The following is a 26,445-nucleotide window of genomic DNA, read 5'->3' on the forward strand; positions in this document are numbered from 1 at the left end:
CCCGGGCCACTGAAACCCTGAATTAAAGGCCAATAAACTAGTTGCAGAATATGTGGCCACAAGTATCAAAAATGTGTTTTGCATTCCTTAAATAACAAATTTTCGGTTATTGTTGCTTAAGGAATGCAAAATGTTATGTAAGAAAATAGCAATTACCTAATACCGATTCCAATTAGGTCATTACTATTAGGTAATCTAATAGTCACTCCTAAAGATTTGCAATCACAATTAGGTAATTGCTATTAGGTAATACTGCCCCATTTGTTCCTATTTTACATTAGCTAATTTGCGATTACCTAATTGGTAATCACAAATTAGGTAATGCAAAACTTAAGGCCCCCTGAAGAACCCCCCAAAAACAAATTCTACATGTAAGGCCGCGGGGCATGTGTGCGCAACATGGCACTTTGAAAAATGCATTTTTGTGCATTTTTCAAAAATTGTACATGGTTACCATCGACGTGGAGTGGATGGTAATAGCATTTCCTAAATACACAGTTTGCATTTAGAAAATGCCTGTTGCATGTGCTTACAGAATCGCAAATTGCTATTCCCTATTTGCATTTGCAATTTTAGGTAATAGCAAAAAATTGTGATTACCTAAAATTGTGACTACAAAGTCCTTCATACACTGTTAAGGGCTAATTTACATTTGCAAACAGACGAAATTACCGATTGACACTGTTTGCGAATGCAAAATTCTTTGATGCATTGGGCCCATGGTGTTTAGCCACGTCTCTAACACTGCACCTATACTCACTGGCTCAGTCCCCAATGCGCCCAGGATCACAGTTCTCACAGTTTTTTACATGCACTTCAACTGCTGCCTATTACTACTGACCTGAAGGTAGATCCCTTTGAGTATAAATGTCATGGATAAAACAAAAGTAAACTCTCACACACAGTGTTTACATTACATGTTGCATAGAGACGGAGATATCATCAAAAAGCAGCTCGAGACTGGCTCACGGCCTTGCACTTGTTCACATTACACTTACCTCACCGTAGTGATCACGCAATGCTTAAATAAAGCATGTTCAGGAAAGGAGCATGTAAAATATGCATACTGCTTACTTTTGTAGATGGTTGGAATGCGAGGCCAGGCCAGGAAATATGTGTCCGGCTTATTGTTACTGTAACTTTACACTACTGCTTCTCACAGGCTGTTACTGTTTGTTGATATTCAGTATTACCATAGAGCCCCGAGAACGTATTTAAATAAACACGCTTGCCCTAAGTACATGACACGGTGCAAATATAACAAGACCGATGTCAAAAGGCCCCACCGTCCCAAAGAATGCTAATTAGGTTATTCACAAGTCAGCGGCCATTTCAAACATGTGAAACATTTTCCCCTGTGGGGATGAGTGTGCCAGCCAGGGGCCTCCGCACCACCCAGCCCCTTTGTGCAGAAAACTAAACAACTGCACAAAGGTCACAGGCAGCTCACGTGGGAACTGGGTAATTTAAACAGCTGCACAGAAGCTCGCGCTGCACAGCCGCCATTTTGTTGCTGAGGTTTTGTAATACATCTGGACCACGATTCATGAAACTTGCTTTGTGAGCAGTTGTGTCTTATTCCTGAGGTAAGTGCCCAGATTACATGTTGGGGCACATTGATCAAGAATCAATGTAGCTGCCAAGGTTTCAGATTGCGATGTGTCACATTTTCATAATTTTAGTGTAATAATGAGTGACATTTCAAAGACTATGAGTGACACTTTCTCTCAAGCAAAATCAAGCAATGAAAATGAAGGAAACATACAACTATTAGAAATGACTACCCACTGAGCAACAAAAAGCTCTAATTGTATCCTTAAATTGCTTCAAAGTACCAGAAATGGAAGGACACTAACGGGACACAGACTGCATGACAGCAGCGCACAGCAACAGGAGACAGGCCCTATAGGTGCTCAGAACATAATCTCGGCCCTACCATGCAGATTATCCAAATTGGTATAGAGTATACCAGGTTGACTGGTGATGGCAGTTGGTCAGAGCAATTGCCACTGGATGAAGCAACAGGATGTTATTTAACTTCGTGAGGGAGAGCCCTGTGATTAGGTTAGGCCAGGAGGTAGAGCATTCAGTGTGGCCGGCGCTCGGTTATGGAATGGACATCCCCAGAGCCTTAGACAGATCAGCGCCCTGCTAGAGTTTCGCAGGAACCTGAAAACCTGGCTTTTTCCTAAGGCTTAGCTCGAGTCCTCTATCTTGGCTCTGGCAAGTGTGACCTATTCCATCATGGTTCAGTTTTTAGTCTGAAGCGCCAGGATACCCGTGGGGTGACAGTAAGCGCTATATAAGTTTTAAAATCAATCAATCAATTAGTCTGCTGTGACTCTTCCTGCACAGAGAAACTGGATCTCATCAGCCAGTTAACTAATTTTCTGTAGTTTCCATAAGTTGATTAAATTAGGGGATGGGTGCTCTGGTTTCTGGATGGTACGTGCATAGCCGACAGGTTTTCAGTTTGCCCATGGGTAACATATATAGGCTTTCAGGGTATTTATGAGTAACATTAGACTGGTTTATGTTTGACACTTTGTAACGAATTAAAGAAAGCTATCAATAGTTTTTTTCTTGCAATTTTACTTTTTTCATAACAACTTCTTGTGACCAGCCCTTCTCATAACCCATTGCCTGCAGTGCAAAGTAAGAACACTTTTGACAAAAGCTTTCACCAATATTCCTTCTCCTTTCCAGGCCCAAAATATGTTTACATTCTTGATGGCTGCAGAAGTAGTTACTATTTTAAAGCAGTGCCACTCATTAGGACCAAGTCAGAAGATAACTCAATTCCGATAATAATGTCATTAGACAAAGAACGAAAAATGAAAAATATACCTCTAACAAATGCACACTGCTGCTCTTTGGAACATGATCATTTTTTTTACTAACCCCCTAATTACTGCGGTCCCAGGGTGGCATTGGTTCCCGTGTTTTGGTGCTGATGACGTAGTACAGAGGGGCTTCTCAGCTCCTGGGGTGTGACACTTGGGTGTGAATTGAAGAGCGACTTCAGAGACACAGTCATTATGTTGTTTGGGGGCAGGGAGGTCAGGAGCATGAGAGCCATGTAAAAGATATGCCCTCGCCTGACTTCCCTGTGGTGCCCGCCACAACGAAAACAAAGTCCTCTAGATCCGTACCCGCTTTGCTACACAGGGGCTGCGAGGCACTACATCACCAACTTATGTGAGCAGATACGAGTAGGCCCAGGTGCCGGCCAGCTCGGAACCAATTTAACCACTTTGGGCCAAGTGAGCACTTCCTTGCACCCTGGCCCAGACAAGAGGCTGGTTCGGACTGCCTGATAGTTCTGACACGCTTGCTGAAGACGCAGGATTCACGTTGTTCCGGAGGACAGGGGCAGGGGCGGACTTAGGCATGTGCAAGCTGTGCACCTGCACAGGGCCATCAAACCCCAGGGGCCAACACGCCAATATATATCCTTAATATAATAATCCTCTGAGAATGGATACAAATTTGTGTGACGGCCCCTGGCAGGGATTTGGCGGCCTCCGGCTCTGTTCCACTTCCAAACACCCTGACACCACCCCCCCTCTTCACTGGCCTCCGCGCTCCACCCCGCCCTGACCCCCTCATCCGGGGCCCCATACCTACGCTCCCTACCCAGGGCTGCCATGAGCCTAGAGCCACCCCTGACGGGGGCTCGACTGATTTTAGGGATTGTTTTTTTTTACCACTCTCTTGACACGCTGCTCTTCTACACAGAAATAATTCAAACGCATTAAGATTAACAAATTAAGTCTAAGTCACTCAGTGAGTGTCCTCCTGTGTTGTCGCAGCGTGAGTGAAATTAATTCCCTGGGTCACTCTCGGCTCCCCGCCGGTCTGGGCTTGCAAGTAGTTATATGACGTGGCACGCAGGGGGTTATTGTGGTGCTGCGCACCACAGAACGAAGACAGTCAGCACTGTGCACCTGGCGAGGACTGACTCAGATTGAGTCCCCCACCGTTCTGCCTTACTTCCTCTTCCTCCAGACGGGACGGGCAGTGAGTAGTACGGTCACATCCGGATTATAATCTGTGTGTCACAGTGACTGACGGCTAATAGCATCGACTGCTGAGAGGGCAGGCCCCGCTACCCCCATCGGTAATAGGCAGCAGTGAGTGTGTAAACCGCGCGGCGCCGCTGGGCAGATTTGTTACACTGTAGCGCTCTCAGCCACTCCAGGGCTGAGAGCAGATCATGGCTCTTTAACTATTTGTGAACTCAACCCAGGAAGCAGGTGCTGCCAGCGCGTCTCTCGGAGCAGCAGAGCCGGGGCACAGGCGCCGCTGGTGGCGCACGCTGGCGGGAGGCAATATGCGTGACAATGCATTTCAGTGCGGTGATGCGGGACACCGCACTGAAATACGTGAGCATCACACCTGTTGCATGATGCTTGGCAGGACTGAATCAAGCAACCTAGCGCTGCGAGAGGAGCTATACAGCATCGCACCGCCTGAAAGGTAAACAGTTGTGCAGCATCATATTTACAACACGTGGCTTGCTGATGCTGTCATTAGCAGTGTCGTAGCTAATTCGTCATGTGCCCAATTTCAAAGAAGGAAATGGGTGCCCTTGCTGTTATTAGAATTAACAGATACACCAATAAATAGGGTTTAGTGGACCCCTCAGGCCTCTCGGTGCCACTGCACCACCTGCACCAACAGAGGCTATGCCCCCGGTCATTGGCCATGCAAATGGTAATAATCAGGGCTTTGAGTGGTCCGGGTCTCACCGGGTCTGAGCATCTGCAGTTTTTTTAAGGAGGCCTCGAAACCGGTCTCTATCGGGCTCTGTTTTTGCCTGGGCACCGGAGGTCCGTCTTTTTCCGGACTGCAGTGACAGCAGGCACACCGATGTGCTTGTACTCACACTGCTCACTTCTCACCAGTGGAGAAGTTACGGCATGACGTCATACCAGGTGAACGTTGTTGGGGAAGGGAAATCCTTTAAGGAGAGTCATTTTCTCTCTGGATTTCCCTTCTCTTTGAAATTCAGGGCAGCAACATTGTGGTGGTGTCACCAGGGTTTAAGTGGACGCTTTTTTAACCCCATGCATGCTCATGACGGAGCCGCTCCGTCATGAGCCACGTTGCGCTGTGCTCATGACGGAGCGGTTCCGTCATGGCCCTAACGCCGCGCCTGCGCGACGCATTCGATTGAACAGGCGGGGCCATGATGGAACTGCTCCGTCATGAGCACAGCGCAACCACGGCTCGTGACGGAGCGGCTCTGTCACGAGCATGCGAGCGCCGCTCGGCCCCCCCCCAGCTCTGCGGCGGAATTGCCGCCGCAGTGAAGGGGTTAATATTATATATAAGCCATAGTTGCTGCTTATTTATCTTAGCGATAACAAAGGGGATGATGGACGGAGCGTTTGAGCAAATCAAACACTCACCCCCATTCAACTGATCTGGGTTTAATCCATCATCATTCTTTAGCTCACTCCACCACCCCAGTTCTGACATGGCCATATGCAAATCAGTCTGACCATGTGCCTCATGGGAACAGTCCAGCCCAAACTGCCAAGCCATGTCTTCACTGGACCGGAAACAAGCATCCTGGGACCGGTTTCTGGCTAATCAGCCGTCATCAGCCAGGCTAGCTTGAATCCAGTGGCAAAGTGAGCAAGGGACCCACGTCTGGGCATACCCTGCCAATTGAGGGCGAACAAAGCGATACCAAAGAAGAAGATGGACGGAGCGTTTGAGCAAATCAAACACTCACCCCCAGTCAACTGATCTGGGTTTAATCCATCATCATTCTTTAGCTCACTCCACCACCTGACCCTGTGCCTCAGACTGATTTGCATATGACCATGTCTGAACTGGGGTGGTGGAGTGAGCTAAAGAATGATGATGGATTAAATCCAGATCAGTTGACTGGGAATGAGTGTTTGATTTGCTCCAACGCTCCGTCCATCATTCCCTTTGGTATCCACTTTGGTATCGCTTATTTATCTTATGCAACTAACAACCACTGCCAAAGTCAATAATCCTGATTTGTAGATATGATGTCACTTGTTGTATCATATATCTTGACGCAATGTCAGAAACAGCAAAATACAAGTCAGGCGGTACCCTATGCTCAGCATGGATTTTTAGAATAAGTGTTTTAAGCCACGCCCTTAATTACACTGCCCATGCCCCTTTGAGAGACCCTCCAGTTTTTTATTCCCACGAAAGCCTTGTTAATAATCTTGAGCTTCTGGCAGAGCCTTGTACTCGAGGCACACCTTCCAGTACAAATGCCTTTGGAGAGAAAAACACCAGATGGTCATTTGATCTGAAAAATGTCTGTAATTTAGGGTGAAAATGACAGTGGACCACAAGTATGAAACCATTTTTCATTCCAAAAGGTGCAAATCGCTCATTTCGGCCGTTTGTGAATGCAAAACAGCCTAACAAGATGTCTGAAAGGCTTTGGCAGTACCTTTTAGGTCATCACAATTTTTTGAGATGACCTAATATTGTGACTACAAATAGAGAATCGCAAATTATCTAAGCACATGTATTAAGCATTTTCTAAATGCAAATGGTGCATTTAGGACATTTTATTACCATCGACTCATGGGCGATGGTACCCATGTGTAGTTTTTGAAAATGAGCAAAATATATACTTTTCAAAGTGTCATGCTTTATATGTACACAAACTGATTTTTTGGGGTGCTTCAGAGGGCCCTAGGCTCCCGGGTACCCTTGCTTTTGCATTACCTAACTTGTGATTACCAATTAGGTATTGCAATTGTGACTCTTTAGGAACAGCTATTAGGAAACCGCTATTTTCTTTCATTACATTTTGCATTCCTTAAATAGCGATTACCTAAAATTCGCAATTTTGGGAATGCAAAATTGATTTCTGATACATGTGACCCAGTATTACTTGTTGATACATCATGGGACAGCTTTTTGACCACTGTTTTCATCTAACACTAGATTTCCATGCAAAGCCACGTTGTGCTTCTTTGCATGACTTTGCATCAAGTACTAGGGCCAGGATTTACAAATATTTGATGTAATGTAGTGCAGGAACAAAGTGAGAAAGGAAAAATGTGTCTTATGTAGTAAAGTATGGGTACTTTTTTCTCACCCTAGCGCTGAGGCAATTTTGTTTCCTTGCGTCAATAGACACAGTCTTCCACCATAATGCAAATGTGCTTGCATTCTCTAAAGCATGCATTTTGTATTTGAAGGGTGGCTTCCTGTGTATAAACTATCCTTTAAGACGTATCCCACTTTGTTTGCGTGCTGTACAATGGACCACACATGCAAAATTGGAAAAAGAAAGAGAATTGAAAAAAAAAAATCTGTGTTTCACTTGCCTTTAGGAGACATAAGGTTTTGGTGCAAATGCCAGTCTGCGAATGTTAGTAGACAGAATTTGTCAAAGCCTATTGTTGTTTGCATGAGAGTGCCCTATGCCACACATTAAATATATTCTTGATGCAGAGTAGCACAAAGTAGAACATAAAGAAAATTTGCAATTCTTTGCTGTACCTTCCAATGCAAATGCTGGTTTGTGTTGGATAGTAAATCCCACCCTAACATTTTGCACCAGGTTTGCATCACTTTTGTGTTGAAAACCTGGTACCAAGCTTTAGTAACTATGGGCCTAGGGTGTTTCTATTGTTCTCATGCTGTTAAACCCCAATATGCCAGCTGTGCATGACTTAGCAGTTCTCAGGTGCTTTAAAGTGCAAAGTGATTGATCTCTGAATTTGCATCAATTTTTGGAGGAAAACCCTTTTGCCCATTAAAATTGATTGATGGACCTATATGCCCCAGTTTGTGCTGCATATGGCCGGGATGCCCGTCACCCCCTCCCAACACAATCCCCAAGGATGGGAGAAGTCGGACACAGGTTGAACTTTTGGAAGGCGGGAGGGAGTCACCCTCCCGGCCGTATTTATCCCTCTGAATATGATGATGATGAATGAATCTTTATTCGGCAATTTTCACCATAAAAGAACACAATATATAAACATTTCACTTCTGATAAAAGATTATATAATACAGTAAAAGCAATGACACAACATTCACAGTTTACTAGCAGTAAATCATCCTTAGCTAGTGGACTTTCCGGTTTGAAGTTTCAACAAACGGCAACGTGTCCTCCACGCACTTCCTAGGAATTTAGCCACCCCACAGATCATACTGGCAGATGAAGAGTCTGTAGCGAGGACACGTAATGCCTGGCTATGGCACCTCAGTCCTAGTTCCCTACAGACGGGTTTCAACCAGAATTTCCGTGCCCCTTTGTAAGAAGGGCACGCGAAGAACAGGTGAGCCACCGATTCCTTAGGGGCCGCACAACCCGGGCAACCCTGCGAGCTAGCATCTGTATTCTTCCATTTACCCGTAAACTCATACACCGGGAGCGTCCCATATCGCAATTTTAGGTACAGCGCTCGATCCAGTGGTTTAGTTATTAAATCTAGAAAGGGTTCCATTTTGCGCCTTGCCGTATTTATTAAAATATGAAACAAAATTTAAAACATTAAATAAAAGTTTCATAATCATGTATAATTTTACATTTATTACATTTCGATTAAGACATGTTCTTTGGCTAACCTTAACAGATCTCTAATACAAAGGTTTCCTAGCCGAGTCTAACATCCTGCAAATGCATTCATTCTAAATTAAAATTGTACATCCTAGCATTAAGGGCCAACGGCAAGGTCTTAACCGATCTCAGATCCCTACTACCAAAACTCTCGCCCTCACGGTGTGAGTGGCGCATGCGCAGAGGACTCTACCCTTGTTGCCAACTGTAACTTCCCTTGTCGTGGTGGGGGCCCCCTTTCCACTCGACGCCATCTTAGAGGTCGTCCGAGTTCCCGTGTGAGGTATCTGTAGGAAGGACAGCGTGGACTCCCCCCCATCCCCACACTCTCTATCCGCCGTCGCGGATATCCGGCCCCCGGGAAATTAGTAGGAGGGGCATCTAGCCGCCTCCCCCCCTGGGAGGGGCCTATGGCCGTCTCCCCCTAGGCGACCCATCCTTAGTGGGTGCCGCCTCCCCGTGGGAGGGGCCAATGGCCGCCTCCCCCGGGCGCTCCCATCCATTCTGGGTGGCGCCCCCCTCTAGGGACCTTGAAATTACTGCTCACCGATCATGACCTTACTGCCCGACCAAAAATAAATACGACAGTTGTTTACCTACTAAGGAAGAAAAAATTCTGACATTGCCTTGACGTGTCCTCGACTGCTCACTCCTACAAAGGAAAAAACATTATCCTACAGGCAGAAGTCACATCCTTAACTTAAACATTCCTTTACTTTCTACAAAGGAAAAGAGGCCTATCTTCAGCAAAACTTTATTAAAAACAAACATTGCCATAAGGGGCTGGTGGGTGGGTCAAAATTGCTGCTTGTTCCGTCGAGGGCTCACGAGCAACGAGTGGGTGCAGCCTTCAGAGCACAGGAACAAGAGGACGCTTCTTCGGATTCCCGCTCTATTTATCCTTCTGCGGGAGGGCGTGTACCCTCCTCCGGTATGCCTACTGGGCGTGGTCTTCGGTGTAGGTGTCTAGGACAACCCCTCTTGGGCGGGAAAAGGCGCGCCCCGGCTACGCCGCTTCAGGCATACCAGCCGAGCCACACCCCCCCGCCCAAAATGGTTTCCCGGGGGGATCGGGGCACCCAGCCATACGTTCGGGGGGACCGAGTGGTCGCCCCTTTCCATATGGCCGGGATGCCCGTCACCCCCTCCCAACACAATCCCCAAGGATGGGAGAAGTCGGACACAGGTTGAACTTTTGGAAGGCGGGAGGGAGTCACCCTCCCGGCCGTATTTATTAAAATATGAAACAAAATTTAAAACATTAAATAAAAGTTTCATAATCATGTATAATTTTACATTTATTACATTTTGATGAAGACATGTTCTTTGGCTAACCTTAACAGATCTCTAATACAAAGGTTTCCTAGCCGAGTCTAACATCCTGCAAATGCATACATTCTAAATTAAAATTGTACATCCTAGCATTAAGGGCCAACGGCAAGGTCTTAACCGGTGTCAGATCCCTACTACCAAAACTCTCGCCCTCACGGTGTGAGTGGCGCATGCGCAGAGGACTCTACCCTCGTTGCCAACTGTAACTTCCCTTGTCGTGGTGGGGGCCCCCTTTCCACTCGACGCCATCTTAGAGGTCGTCCGAGTTCCCGTGTGAGGTATCTGTAGGAAGGACAACGTGGACTCCCCCCCATCCCCACACTCTCTATCTGCCGTCGCGGATATCCGGCCCCCGGGAAATTAGTAGGAGGGGCATCTAGCCGCCTCCCCCCCTGGGAGGGGCCTATGGCCGTCTCCCCCTAGGCGACCCATCCTTAGTGGGTTCTGCCTCCCTGTGGGAGGGGCCAATGGCCGCCTCCCCCCAGGCGCTCCCATCCATTCTGGGTGGCACCCCCCTCTAGGGACCTTGAAATTACTGCTCACCGATCATGACCTTACCGCCACAGGCCGGATAGTTGACCGACTATCCGGCCCCCCCTACTCCTCCTAAAGGTCATGCTTCCTCAAACCCCTTAGCCATGCTATGAAGTCTCCTATGAGTAAATCATTTCCCTCCCTGGACAGGTGAACCCCATCATTCAGATACATGTGATCACCCCGAATACACCCGTGAGGAATGCTATGCAACTGCGAAGAGCGAAACAATTTACCAATTTTATTGTTAACCCTTTTCACCGAATGGTTCAGTGCTGACACCGAAAGGCCCTCCCGCCATACCTTCGTGGGAATCATGTGGGACCAGGCAATCGTGCACCCCGGGATTCTTTTAGCCAGCCAGCTAACAGCAGACAAAATTTGTTCAAACAACACTCGTCTACCCAGTGTCACCAAGTCATTGCCCCCCAGGTGTACTATGACTACAGATGGCGGTGACCTTTGCCGCCCTAAGAGACCCTCAAAAAATGATTCGAATTGGTCAAAACAGAGCCCGCCTTTCCCATGGAAGGCCACTCTGTACCCGTATTCCCCAGCTGCGTGAGTCACGTCACCTGCTTTGAATACGTCCCCGGCGCGCCTCACATATGAGTGGCCCACGACCCATACCACTCTCACTCCAGACTAAGCATGGGCGGAAAATCCGTTACGCTCGCGGATTTTGCGGATTTTGCGGAAATTCGCAATCCGCGAGATTTGCGAATTTCCCGCAAAATCCGCAAATTCGCACGCAGCGGATTTTTTTTGCGGCGCGCGGCGTTGGTGATACAATTTTTGCGGCGCGCGGCGTTTATCATCGTTTGCCGAGTTGTTTTTCTCGATATTTTGCGAGTGCTGCGCCATTTTGGATCTTGCTGTGTGATCCCGCGGGAATTTGGCGAGCGCGATTACGTCATCGCGGCTTGCCAACTTGCACAGCGAGAGTTTGTCAACGCGAGTACGGCGAGATCACGTCTCGCGGTACTTCGCAATTGCGAGATTTGAGATGCGGCGAGCAGCAACAATCTCGCACAAGCTAAAATATAAAATTTGCAATTCTGCACAAGAAATCCACCAGCAAGCAGCATAAACCTTCTTGAAATGATGATTTTTATCTTAATAGCTCCTTAGGTTGACATTTGCCAGCACTTTTTTAGCGAGGAGTCCATTTTGGGGAGGGGGGGAGGGGGGTGGGAGGAAGGAAGTTCCCCACAGTCTTCAACTTCCTGTTCCTGTCCAGCAGGCTCCTCCCAGTGCTTTGTCCATCTCCTGGTCACTTTTCATTTGGATCTGGAGCTGGAAGGATTACTTTTTGTGGATGCTGCTGGATATTTGGATTTGAGGCCTTTTTGACTTTCTTTGGATCACTGTTGGATTAGAAATTTTACAAGTAAGTTTGTTTGGGGCATTACAGTTGCTGCAACTAAAATTTTGGAATTTTCGATTTTTGGGCTGTTTTGGGGCCTTTTGCCCAGGGGTACTCAGTGGTGGGTGGACTGAGTCTTTCTGTGGGTTGTCTTGAACTTAAACATCATGGAGGGCATGGATGGATTGGGATTGTGCTGATTTTTCAGTGATTTTCGTTTTTTGGGGCTGTACTTGTGGCCTTTTCACCAGGGGTATTTGAGTCTAGCATGGGCCTAGTCTTTCTGTGGGGTGTCTTAAACTTAAACATCATGGAGGGCATGGATGGAATGGGATTGTGCTGATTTTTCAGTGATTTTCGTTTTTTGGGGCTGTACTGGTGGCCTTTTCACCAGGGGTATTTGAGTCTAGCATGGGCCTAGTCTTTCTGTGGGGTGTCTTGAACTTAAACATCATGGAGGGCATGGATGGAATAGGATTGTACTGATTTTGCAGTGTTTTTCGATTTTTGGGGGTGTTCATGGGGAGGGACAGGCCATTTGGCTGGGGGCCATTTTGAGTGCTGCTACAGGCCCTGGCCATGTGCTGGGAGGCAAGTGGCCATTTTGAATGCAGGCTTTGTTGTTAGGCCTACAACCATTTTGCCTACTTTTCAACCTTTATGCCCAGGGGTAGTGAGTCTTGCATGGGCCTAGTCTTTCTGTGGGTTGTCTTGAATTTAAACATCATGGAGGGCATGGATGGATTGGGATTGTGCTGATTTCTCAGTGATTTTCGTTTTTTGGGGCTGTACTTGTGGCCTTTTCACCAGGGGTATTTGAGTCTAGCATGGGCCTAGTCTTTCTGTGGGTTGTCTTGAATTTAAACATCATGGAGGGCATGGATGGATTGGGATTGTGCTGATTTTTCAGTGATTTTCGTTTTTTGGGGCTGTACTTGTGGCCTTTTCACCAGGGGTATTTGAGTCTAGCATGGGCCTAGTCTTTCTGTGGGTTGTCTTGAATTTAAACATCATGGAGGGCATGGATGGATTGGGATTGTGCTGATTTTTCAGTGATTTTCGTTTTTTGGGGCTGTACTTGTGGCCTTTTCACCAGGGGTATTTGAGTCTAGCATGGGCCTAGTCTTTCTGTGGGCTGTCTTGAAGTTAAACATCATGGAGGGCATGGAAGGAATGGGATTGTGCTGATTTTGCAGTGTTTTTCGATTTTTGGGGGTGTTCATGGGGAGGGACAGGCCATGTGGCTGGGGGCCATTTTGAGTGCTGCTACAGGCACTGGCCATGTGCTGGGAGGCAAGTGGCCATTTTGAATGCTGGCATTGTTGTTAGGCCTGCAACCATTTTGCCTACTTTTCAACCTTTATGCCCAGGGGTAGTGAGTCTTGCATAGGCCTAGTCTTTCTGTGGGATGTCTTGAATTTAAACATCATGGAAGGCATGGATGGATTGGGATTGGGCTGATTTTTCAGTGATTTTCGTTTTTTGGGGCTGTACTTGTGGCCTTTTCACCAGGGGTATTTGAGTCTAGCATGGGCCTAGTCTTTCTGTGGGCTGTCTTGAAGTTAAACATCATGGAGGGCATGGATGGAATGGGATTGTGCTGATTTTGCAGTGTTTTTCGATTTTTGGGGGTGTTCATGGGGAGGGACAGGCCATGTGGCTGGGGGCCATTTTGAGTGCTGCTACAGGCACTGGCCATGTGCTGGGAGGCAAGTGGCTATTTTGAATGCAGGCCTTGTTGTTAGGCCTGCAACCATTTTGCCTACTTTTCAACCTTTATGCCCAGGGGTAGTGAGTCTTGCATGGGCCTAGTCTTTCTGTGGGTTGTCTTGAATTTAAACATCATGGAGGGCATGGATGGATTGGGATTGTGCTGATTTTTCAGTGATTTTCGTTTTTTGGGGCTGTACTTGTGGCCTTTTCACCAGGGGTATTTGAGTCTAGCATGGGCCTAGTCTTTCTGTGGGGTGTCTTGAACTTAAACATCATGGAGGGCATGGATGGAATGGGATTGTGCTGATTTTTCAGTGATTTTCGTTTTTTGGGGCTGTACTTGTGGCCTTTTCATCAGGGGTATTTGAGTCTAGCAAGGGCCTAGTCTTTCTGTGGGGTGTCTTGAACTTAAACATCATGGAGGGCATGGATGGAATGGGATTGTGCTGATTTTTCAGTGATTTTCGTTTTTTGGGGCTGTACTTGTGGCCTTTTCACCAGGGGTATTTGAGTCTAGCATGGGCCTAGTCTTTCTGTGGGTTGTCTTGAATTTAAACATCATGGAGGGCATGGATGGATTGGGATTGTGCTGATTTTTCAGTGATTTTCGTTTTTGGGGCTGTACTTGTGGCCTTTTCACCAGGGGTATTTGAGTCTAGCATGGGCCTAGTCTTTCTGTGGGGTGTCTTGAACTTAAACATCATGGAGGGCATGGATGGAATGGGATTGTGCTGATTCTTCAGTGATTTTCGTTTTTTGGGGCTGTACTTGTGGCCTTTTCACCAGGGGTATTTGAGTCTAGCATGGGCCTAGTCTTTCTGTGGGCTGTCTTGAACTTAAACATCATGGAGGGCATGGATGGAATGGGATTGTGCTGATTTTTCAGTGATTTTCGTTTTTTGGGGCTGTACTTGTGGCCTTTTCACCAGGGGTATTTGAGTCTAGCATGGGCCTAGTCTTTCTGTGGGCTGTCTTGAACTTAAACATCATGGAGGGCATGGATGGAATGGGATTGTGCTGATTTTTCTGTTTTGTTTCCGACTTTTTGGGGGTGTATAACTGAACTGATGTTCCTCTGTCTTCCATTGTTTGTAGGTGCACAAGACTCAAGAGAACCACCAGTGCCAGGAAGAAGTCCTGCAGCGGTGTGTGTGTGCAGCATAACGTCACGAGACGTCACGTCTGGCCGCAGACAACTCTACAATTCGTGCAACTTCGGCCTGCTGTCTGACCTGCTCTGAAGAAGATGGCCCCAAAAAAAGGTGTCCGTAGCTCCTCTAGCAAGAAAGTTGCTAGTAAGGAGCAGAAGAAGCAAGTTACCAAGGAGGCTGGTGTGCCAACCGCCACGTTTTTTGGGAGCAAAAACAAAAGTACGCCTGCAGCAGCAGCAGGATCTGCTGGGGACCAAGCTGGGAGCAGCACCCCCGCTCCATTGGGTTCAGTGCCTCCACCACCACGCCAACTTAAGTCAAAGCCCTTGAGTGCTTCAGAGGCAGTCAGTGTACTTCTCCAATCACCATCAACCAGTGATGTTGGCTCATCGCAAGAAAGTAGCAGCAATGTCCCTGAATCAACACAGGTTGTTGTAACTCATCTGACAAGTGTTGAACAACCACAGCCGCAACAACAACACCATGTGCAAGTACAAGCCCAAGTACATGTGGAAGGAGAGGCAGCAAAAGGAGATGCGCAAGCAGAGGTGCATGGAGGGTCACAAGTGCCCACAATATTTGTTCCTCCCGAGGTAGGGGCACATCAGGAAATCGACAATCAAGCCGAGGTATCATTGGAAGCCACTCCTCCTGATGATCATTCATTGTCTTCCACATCCCTAACAAGGAAAAGATCAAGGTTGGTGTCTACATCTTCTTCAAGCCCACCTCCTTCTGATGAGACGGATCCCAATTGGGAACCAGCACCACTGCCGTCTGAGAGTGAGGCACACCATGATCTGACAAAGGTACCTAAGCGTAAAAGGAAGGTCGTCGAAAAACTCATAGCTATGGAGTGTGATGAGGCTCAACAAGAAGTGACGGATACTGCTGCTGGTGAAGCCTCTCACGATGACGACGAGCCAGTCATCACAAAGGTCACTGCAGCCCCAGCGGGCATGCAGCAAAGAGACATTTTGACCCTATCCCGAGAAGCTGCTGAGCGTGATGATGATGTCGACGAGGAGGCAATGGAAATACAACAATCATTGGATTTGGAGTTAACTAGTACACCAACACCTACCGCTTCCATATTTCTTCCTCGCAAGAAGGGACCTCGATCCACCTCGACCTCAATTCGTGGTGGTGAAAGTGCAAAACGTACTGAAGTTCGGCAATCCACATCCTCCACTTCATCTGGCATTAGCAGCAGGACCACCACCACCAGTATCGCCGCCTCCTCCGGCCCCCAAAGACATTTCAAGTCTCCAGTTTGGGACTTCTTTAGTGTTTGCCCAAAAATGGAAAACGTAGCCATTTGTAGCATTTGTAAGCTTCGAGTTAGTCGTGGTAAGTTTGGTACCAACTATGGTACCGGAGGCCAGAGAGGTCATCTTAGGAGAGCGCACCCTGTCCAATGGTTTCCGCACCTAGAGGCGTTCAAGGAAGCCAGAATTGCACGTAATGAAAACGTTGATTTTTCATCTGATGATGACGAGGAGGAAGAAGACGATTCAAACACTTCACTTACACCCAGTACCCCTGTCAGCAGCACACCCCATGTGAGGCACACTAAGAGTGTGGGAGAGAGTGAGACATCAATGCGGAAAAGTTCATCAGCGAGCGTAACTGGGTCGAAGATATCATCATCATCCCGTAAATCCTTGGTCCAGGGCAACATTAAAAAGATGTTGTTTACAGAAGCGCAATATGAACGCAACCACCCACTGACGCGTCTGTATAACACTAAACTGGCTAAAATGCTAGCTCTGGACCTTCTCCCTTTTTCTTTTGTAGAAGGGGTTGGTTTTCTAGAATTAGTGGCAGAGCTCTGCCCTAAATGGAAGGTTCCTAGCCGGTTCTATTTTGCCCGAGTTGCGGTTCCAGCACTACATGAAGATGTTCTGAAGGTGATTGGGGCAGCTTTGCAGAAGAGTGCTGTTCACACTATACATCTGACAACAGACATGTGGACCAGTGGCGCAGGCGCTGATTACATGTGCATCACTGCACACTGGGTCTCTTTTTCAGGGGCTAAAGCAAAGCTAAACACAGGTGTTGACACAGACATTGTTTTTAAAGCTGCTCGGAAACATGCAACACTAGCCATGTTTGGTTTGGAGAAACATCACACAGCAGAAAACATTTTGGATGTCTTTAATACAAAGGTCCCTAACTGGCTGTCCCAACTAAAACACCAGGTTGGTTATGTTTCCACGGACAATGGCGCCAATATAGTTAAGGCCATGAGGCAGGGTGACTATTTCAGAGTGCCGTGTTTGGCGCACTGTATAAACCTGGTTGTCCAAAAATTCTTGGGTAATAAAGGCAGTGCAGCGTACAGAGTATTGGACACCTGCCGAAAAATGTGCAACGATTTCAGCCATTCTTTTAAGGCCCGGAAGCAGCTGAGGAGCCTGCTATATCAACGTCAAATGCCAGTGAAAGCACTCATCCAGGAGGTGGTAACACGTTGGAACTCAACCTTCTACATGCTTGAGCGTCTGTATCAGCAGTATACGGTACTCGATCAATATTTCTTGACAGAGGGTACAGAGGACCTGAGGATGGGTGCGGCGCAATGGAACATAGTTCAAAGCCTGACACGCATGCTTCGTCCTTTTGAGTTCTTCACGCGTGCAGTCAGCAAGGAGGACTGTAATTTGGGAAAAGCTATCCCATTGTTGTACATGCTGGAGGACCAACTGAAGGAGGTGTGTTCTGTGTTTGAAAAAGATGTAAAAAACCAAGACTCTTTTGCTCTGGCTGAGAAATTATTAGAGCTCCTACAAGGTGATGAACGTCTTAAAAAGATCCACTCAGAAGAGCATTACATTTGTGCTACTATTCTGGATCCACGCTACAAAAAGGCGCTGGCAGGCCAAGCATTCTTTCCTTTTGATGATGAACATGTTCCAAATTACAAACATTGGCTAGCCTTGTCAGCCAAGAGGTTTGAAATAGAACGGCTGAAAATTGAAGGAAATGGCAGTACATCACCAGGCCATCCCCAGTCAAAACAATCCAATTCTGCACCTGTGGCTGTGGCACAAGTGACCTCTCAGCCGTTAAAGACACCGGCAACCGGATCATCTGCACCAGACACAACAGAAACATTGGAGGCTGAAGAGGATTGGCTAGCTCTGCGTGGGTTTGGTTCTCAAAAGGTCAGAGGCACAGCAAGAGCTAAGCAAAGTGGAGGAACCTTGGATGAGGACCTTGAGTCGATGGTGAAGGACTATCTGAATGACTCAACAGAGGTCTATGTTAATTCTGACCCATTGGCGTATTGGCATGGGAAAAAAGAATTGTGGCCACAGCTCACCAACCTGGCTTTAAACTACTTGTCTTGCCCACTCACAAGCGTGTCTTCTGAACGTGTTTTCAGTGCTGCTGGTGGCATTGTAACTCCCAAACGGAGCCGCCTCTCGCCCAAAAATGTGGAGAGGTTAACTGATCAAGATGAATCAGCACCTCATACCACCAGATTTCAGAGTACGAGAAATCGCGCCGGGTGAAGACGAGGTGGCCAGCAACATAGATGAGGGAATTTCTACTCTGTCAGGTGACACTGAGCTCACCCTGCCTGAATTCGCAGAGTATGATGACGAAGCCTTATTCTCATTCCTGGACCGTGATACTGAGCCCTGAAAATGAGACAACGAATCAATAACTTTCTTTTTCGTCCTTATTCACTTTTATTCCTGTGTGTCTGTCTTTCTTTGTTGTGCACAGTTAATATATTTCAAACTTTAATCAGATAATCACAAAAACAAGCCCATCAGCAGAACTGTCTTCACTGGTTTGCTAATTGATTTGAAGTTGCCGCAGTCTGCATTCCTCAGGTTCACAAGTTCAGAAGAACATGCTCCTCTATCCACCTCCTTCAGACTCCTATTTCCATCAAACCAGAGGGCTGGTTTACGCCCAATGAAGAAAGACTCAGCACTTGTGGGGGTGTTGTTCTACCACTTTGCAGGTGAGTTGACGGCTCTGGGACCATTGTTGGGAAGCTCTAATACCGGATAAAAGTGTTTTGGACCAAATCCGAGGCGCTAATTTTTTAGTGTTTTTGCTGACTTGCTTGCCTTTGAGGTGCTCTTAGGGGGGGTTCCGTCTGTTTGTGGGTGAGTTTCGGGGTCTGGGAGCACTGCTGGGACACTCTAATCTTGATTGCATTTGCTTTTCAGGAAATCCGTGGTGGCAACCCCGACTTATGGCCTAGCTACGCAGCGCGTTTGGACCGAAGGCCGAGAAATATTGCAAGTATGAGATTTTGCTTTTGGCCTGTTTGGGGGTGTTATGCTTCTTGGCGGGTGGGTTGGCGGGTCTTGGGGCATTCCTGGGAAGGTCTAATACCGGGTTGAAGTGGTTGGGACAAAATCCAGGCCGATTTTATTTTTGCTATTTCTGACATTTTGCTCAATGTAGCGTTTTTGGGGGCCTGTTTGGGGGGCTTCCTGGTGTTTGTGGGTGAGTTTCGGGGTCTGGGAGCACTGCTGGGACACTCTAATCTTGATTACATTTGCTTTTCAGGAAATCCGTGGTGGCAACCCCGACTTATGGCCTAGCTACGCAGCGCGTTTGGACCGAAGGCCGAGAAATATTGCAAGTATGAGATTTTGCTTTTGGCCTGTTTGGGGGTGTTATGCTTCTTGGCGGGCGGGTTGGTGGGTCTTGGGGCATTCCTGGGAAGGTCTAATACCGGGTTGAAGTGGTTGGGACAAAATCCAGGCCGATTTTTTTTGTGCTATTTCTGACATTTTGCTCAATGTAGCGTTTTCGGGGGCCTGTTTGGGGGCTTCCTGGTGTTTGTGGGTGAGTTTCGGGGTCTGGGAGCACTGCTGGGACACTCTAATCTTGATTGCATTTGCTTTCCAGGAAATCCGTGGTGGCAACCCCGACTTATGGCCTAGCTACGCAACGCGTTTGGACCGAAGGCCGAGAAATATTGCAAGTATGAGATTTTGCTTTTGGCCTGTTTGGGGGTGTTATGCTTCTTGGCGGGTGGGTTGGCGGGTCTTGGGGCATTCCTGGGAAGGTCTAATACCGGGTTGAAGTGGTTGGGACAAAATCCAGGCCGATTTTTTTTTTGCTATTTCTGACATTTTGCTCAATGTAGCGTTTTCGGGGGCCTGTTTGGGGGGCTTCCTGGTGTTTGTGGGTGAGTTTCGGGGTCTGGGAGCACTGCTGGGACACTCTAATCTTGATTGCATTTGCTTTTCAGGAAATCCGTGGTGGCAACCCCGACTTATGGCCTAGCTACGCAACGCGTTTGGACCGAAGGCCAAGAAATATTGCAAGTATGAGATTTTGCTTTTGGCCTGTTTGGGGGTGTTATGCTTCTTGGCGGGTGGGTTGGCGGGTCTTGGGGCATTCCTGGGAAGGTCTAATACCGGGTTGAAGTGGTTGGGACAAAATCCAGGCCGATTTTTTTTGTGCTATTTCTGACATTTTGCTCAATGTAGCGTTTTCGGGGGCCTGTTTGGGGGGCTTCCTGGTGTTTGTGGGTGAGTTTCGGGGTCTGGGAGCACTGTTGGGACACTCTAATCTTGATTGCATTTGCTTTTCAGGAAATCCGTGGTGGCAACCCCGACTTATGGCCTAGCTACGCAACGCGTTTGGACCGAAGGCCGAGAAATATTGCAAGTATGAGATTTTGCTTTTGGCCTGTTTGGGGGTGTTATGCTTCTTGGCGGGTGGGTTGGCGGGTCTTGGGGCATTCCTGGGAAGGTCTAATACCGGGTTGAAGTGGTTGGGACAAAATCCAGGCCGATTTTATTTTTGCTATTTCTGACATTTTGCTCAATGTAGCGTTTTTGGGGGCCTGTTTGGGGGGCTTCCTGGTGTTTGTGGGTGAGTTTCGGGGTCTGGGAGCACTGCTGGGACACTCTAATCTTGATTACATTTGCTTTTCAGGAAATCCGTGGTGGCAACCCCGACTTATGGCCTAGCTACGCAGCGCGTTTGGACCGAAGGCCGAGAAATATTGCAAGTATGAGATTTTGCTTTTGGCCTGTTTGGGGGTGTTATGCTTCTTGGCGGGTGGGTTGGCGGGTCTTGGGGCATTCCTGGAAAGGTCTAATACCGGGTTGAAGTGGTTGGGACAAAATCCAGGCCGATTTTTTTTGTGCTATTTCTGACATTTTGCTCAATGTAGCGTTTTCGGGGGCCTGTTTGGGGGGCTTCCTGGTGTTTGTGGGTGAGTTTCGGGGTCTGGGAGCACTGCTGGGACACACTAATCTTGATTGCATTTGCTTTTCAGGAAATCCGTGGTGGCAACCCCGACTTATGGCCTAGCTACGCAGCGCGTTTGGACCAAAGGCCGAGAAATATTGCAAGTATGAGATTTTGCTTTTGGCCTGTTTGGGGGTGTTATGCTTCTTGGCGGGTGGGTTGGCGGGTCTTGGGGCATTCCTGGGAAGGTCTAATACAGGGTTGAAGTGGTTGGGACAAAATCCAGGCCGATTTTATTTTTGCTATTTCTGACATTTTACTCAATGTAGCGTTTTCGGGGGCCTGTTTGGGGGGCTTCCTGGTGTTTGTGGGTGGGTTTCGGGGTCTGGGCGCACTGCTGGCTATATATACTTTACTTTGCAAGAGGTTTGAAGCAAATCCATGGTGGCAGAGGGGAGTTAGGGCCTAGCTGCAGAGCGCGCGCGGAGTGATTTGGGAAATTTGGGGAAAACAGTCCCCATTTTTGTACTTTTGCTCTTTGGCTGTTTGGGGGTCTTCTACTCGTTTTCTCCTGGGTTGACGGCGCTGGGGCCATTGCTGGGAAGCTCTAATACCGGATAAAAGTGGTTTGGACCAAATCCCAGGCGGAAATTTTTTTGTGTTTTTGATGACTTGCTTGCCTTTGAGGTGCTCTTAGGGGGGGTTCCGTCTGTTTGTGGGTGAGTTTCGTGGTCTGGGAGCACTGCTGGGACACTCTAATCTTGATTGCATTTGCTTTTCAGGAAATCCGTGGTGGCAACCCTGACTTATGGCCAAGCTACGCAGCGCGTTTGGACCGAAGGCCGAGAAATATTGCAAGTATGAGATTTTGCTTTTGGCCTGTTTGGGGGTGTTATGCTTCTTGGCGGGTGGGTTGGCGGGTCTTGGGGCATTCCTGGGAAGGTCTAATACCGGGTTGAAGTGGTTGGGACAAAATCCAGGCCGATTTTTTTTTGTGCTATTTCTGACATTTTGCTCAATGTAGCGTTTTCGGGGGCCTGTTTGGGGGGCTTCCTGGTGTTTGTGGGTGAGTTTCGGGGTCTGGGAGCACTGCTGGGACACTCTAATCTTGATTGCATTTGCTTTTCAGGAAATCCGTGGTGGCAACCCCGACTTATGGCCTAGCTACGCAACGCGTTTGGACCGAAGGCCGAGAAATATTGCAAGTATGAGATTTTGCTTTTGGCCTGTTTGGGGGTGTTATGCTTCTTGGCGGGTGGGTTGGCGGGTCTTGGGGCATTCCTGGGAAGGTCTAATACCGGGTTGAAGTGGTTGGGACAAAATCCAGGCCGATTTTATTTTTGCTATTTCTGACATTTTGCTCAATGTAGCGTTTTTGGGGGCCTGTTTGGGGGGCTTCCTGGTGTTTGTGGGTGAGTTTTGGGGTCTGGGAGCACTGCTGGGACACTCTAATCTTGATTACATTTGCTTTTCAGGAAATCCGTGGTGGCAACCCCGACTTATGGCCTAGCTACGCAGCGCGTTTGGACCGAAGGCCGAGAAATATTGCAAGTATGAGATTTTGCTTTTGGCCTGTTTGGGGGTGTTATGCTTCTTGGCGGGTGGGTTGGCGGGTCTTGGGGCATTCCTGGGAAGGTCTAATACCGGGTTGAAGTGGTTGGGACAAAATCCAGGCCGATTTTTTTTGTGCTATTTCTGACATTTTGCTCAATGTAGCGTTTTCGGGGGCCTGTTTGGGGGGCTTCCTGGTGTTTGTGGGTGAGTTTCGGGGTCTGGGAGCACTGCTGGGACACACTAATCTTGATTGCATTTGCTTTTCAGGAAATCCGTGGTGGCAACCCCGAGTTATGGCCTAGCTACGCAGCGCGTTTGGACCAAAGGCCGAGAAATATTGCAAGTATGAGATTTTGCTTTTGGCCTGTTTGGGGGTGTTATGCTTCTTGGCGGGTGGGTTGGCGGGTCTTGGGGCATTCCTGGGAAGGTCTAATACAGGGTTGAAGTGGTTGGGACAAAATCCAGGCCGATTTTATTTTTGCTATTTCTGACATTTTACTCAATGTAGCGTTTTCGGGGGCCTGTTTGGGGGGCTTCCTGGTGTTTGTGGGTGGGTTTCGGGGTCTGGGCGCACTGCTGGCTATATATACTTTACTTTGCAAGAGGTTTGAAGCAAATCCATGGCGGCAGAGGGGAGTTAGGGCCTAGCTGCAGAGCGCGCGCGGAGTGATTTGGGAAATTTGGGGAAAACAGTCCCCATTTTTGTACTTTTGCTCTTTGGCTGTTTGGGGGTCTTCTACTCGTTTTCTCCTGGGTTGACGGCGCTGGGGCCATTGCTGGGAAGCTCTAATACCGGATAAAAGTGGTTTGGACCAAATCCCAGGCGGAAATTTTTTTGTGTTTTTGATGACTTGCTTGCCTTTGAGGTGCTCTTAGGGGGGGTTCCGTCTGTTTGTGGGTGAGTTTCGTGGTCTGGGAGCACTGCTGGGACACTCTAATCTTGATTGCATTTGCTTTTCAGGAAATCCATGGTGGCAACCCTGACTTATGGCCAAGCTACGCAGCGCGTTTGGACCGAAGGCCGAGAAATATTGCAAGTATGAGATTTTGCTTTTGGCCTGTTTGGGGGTGTTATGCTTTTTGGCGGGTGGGTTGGCGGGTCTTGGGGCATTCCTGGGAAGGTCTAATACCGGGTAGAAGTGGTTTGGACAAAATCCTCGCGGAAAAGCCTTTTGGCACTTTTTGTAACTTAGGGTTCGTTAGGGTTAGCCCTAGCAGCAGGATTGCATGTGTTTCGGGGTGTTCTAGATTTTTGCAACTGAGTTCTGGGGCCTTAGAGCACTCGTGAGAATGTGTAATTTTGGTTGCAAGTCATTTGAAGAAAATCCATGGTGGGAAAGGGGGGATTTGGCATAGTTAAAGAAAGCCTTTGCCACTATTCTTAACTTAGGGTTCGTTAGGGTTAGCAGTATTTCTATTGCATGTGTTTGGGTGGGGGGGTTTTCGAGTCTTGGAGCGATGCTGGCTATGGATACTTTTGCTTGGTTGCTTGCAAGTGGTTTGAATGCAATCCACGGTGGGTAAGGGGTAATTAGTAAGGGGGTACTTCGGCCTACTTTTACTTTCAAAGTAAGTTTTGTCACCAGTTTTCTGCTAGGCCTCGTTTTTTGAGATTTGATTGGGGGCCTTGTACATTTTTGCGACTGGCTTTAGTAAGGGTCTGGGTGGGAGCACTGCTGGGAAGATCTAATTTTGTTCTAAAACACAGTTTACAGTACACCTAGCTTGAGGGGAAAGATCCGCTACATTAATTTGCCCCTACTTATTTATCCTTCAAAAGGTGACTCAGACAGAGTACGCACTTTCAAAAATATTGTACTGTCTACTAGGAAAATCAAAGTGTGACTTTTTGCACTCCACAGCCTATATACCTTATATTTATTTATCAGTGGTGTTGTAATATTATATCACTTCCTGTTTTTCGTTGAATAATTACAGGCCGGGTTTCAGTCTCTGCAATGGGGAAAAAAGGATGGAGTCAGGCTTCACATTAGCGAGCCACAATTCAGCATCAGGCAGGCAGTGGACAGGGTGTCTTCTGGTGACCAACATCGATGGACGAAGCGTCGGCTGCAATGGAGGAGTGCCGCTAAGAAGAGGATTTTTTTCTGCAGGCAACTTACTTACCACTTTCAACAGGACAACTACAACAACATAGATACAGTATCCCTTGCCTTTTTCTCTGACTGTGACTGCATTTCTTGGATATCTCTCTGCTTCTAAATTGTTCCCTTAACACATCACTTAGTCCACTCCACTATCACATCTGCACCACACATAGTCATTTGTAAGTGTTCCTACGTAATTCGCAAGTCGCAGCACGCCCCAGCCCGTAGAGGACTGGGATGGCCCCAATGATGGAGCATGTCACCAAGGGGCAACCCTGGTGAGTGAGGGGACACCTAGAAAAAAAACAATTTCTCCTTTTCTATCTACTATACCTTCCAGACCAACCCCATTGAGTGTTGTGAATGGATTTATAGTGACCAGCAAGGCTCTCAGGTATCTGGCTACAGAGACCTTATGTTGAATATAGTTATCAATATTTCCACACTCGCCCTGTACTGTCGCATTCTTTCTTCCACAGTTGTCGAAAGTACTACTTACTTTTCACTGACATGCATGCAGTAGTGCATGCACTTTCAAAGATTGATGGATAGGTTTGTACCCAAAGAATTGTTTATGTTCAATTGTTTGTCTATGCTGTGCTTTTTTTACAGGGTGTCTTCTGGTGACCAACATCGATGGACGAAGCGTCGGCTGCAATGGAGGAGTGCCGCTAATAAGAGGATTTTTTTTCTGCAGGCAACTTAATTACCACTTTCAACAGGACAACTACAACACCATAGATACAGTATCCCTTGCCTTTTTCTCTGACTGTGACTGCATTTCTTGGATCTCTCTCTGCTTCTAAATTGATCCCTTAACACATCACTTAGTCCACTCCACTATCACATCTGCACCACACATAGTCATTTGTAAGTGCTCCTACGTAATTCGCAAGTCGCAGCATGCCCCAGCCCGTAGAGGACTGGGATGGCCCCAATGATGAAGCATGTCACCAAGGGGCAACCCTGGTGAGTGAGGGGACACCTAGAAAAAGAGCAATTTCTCCTTTTCTATCTACTATACCTTCCAGACCAACCCCATTGAGTGTTGTGAATGGATTTATAGTGACCAGCAAGGCTCTCAGGTATCTGGCTACAGAGACCTTAGGTTGAATATAGTTATCAATAATTCCACACACGCCCTGTACTGTCGCATTCTTTCTTCCACAGTTGTCGAAAGTACTACTTACTTTTCACTGACATGCATGCAGTAGTGCATGCACTTTCAAAGATTGATGGATAGGTTTGTACCCAAAGATTTGTTTATGTTCACAATTGTTTGTCCATGCTGTGCTATTTTTTCTTGTCTCCCAAAAACCCCCGTACCCATCCATTTTTCAAACCCTAACCCTCTTCCCCCGGGCTGTGTGGTTTTCATTGATGTGTGACTAAATTACAGCAATAAATCCACACACTTGCTGGGGAGGATAAGGTGATAGCAACAGGCTGGTGAAGAAATCCGAGGATATATTCTTACTCTGATTGACAAAGACCCATGGCTAATGTCAAAGAACTTCAACTGAATTAGTTATACTTTAACATTTGTTAGGCTACAATGTGGCACTGTTCTAGTGTACTTCTGTCACCTGCTATATTCTCTATTGTACCGTTGTATTGCTCAGGAGGACAAACCAGATTTCATTTTTTTTTTTCATAGGCATGCAACTGCCACTGTGTCACACCACTAGTACCACCGCTATGAGGAAATTTTATCTGCCCAGGATTGCCAACCTTATTCGCTGTTTCCCGTGGAGCCAGCCCTGGGCTTAGCCCTACTTGCAAACAGAAATTACAGGTAAGATAGGCGTTTGGTTGGAGGTAGTATAATGGAGTATTAGGAGAGACGAGAGATTGGATTGACGGTAGTACTTCTAAAGTCCTAGGACTATTCAGGAAAACAAACTTACTGTTAACCCCCCACCCACCAGACTC

Source organism: Lissotriton vulgaris, chromosome 3_1, assembly GCF_964263255.1.
Source record: "Lissotriton vulgaris chromosome 3_1, aLisVul1.2, whole genome shotgun sequence".
Taxonomy (NCBI): domain Eukaryota; kingdom Metazoa; phylum Chordata; class Amphibia; order Caudata; family Salamandridae; genus Lissotriton; species Lissotriton vulgaris.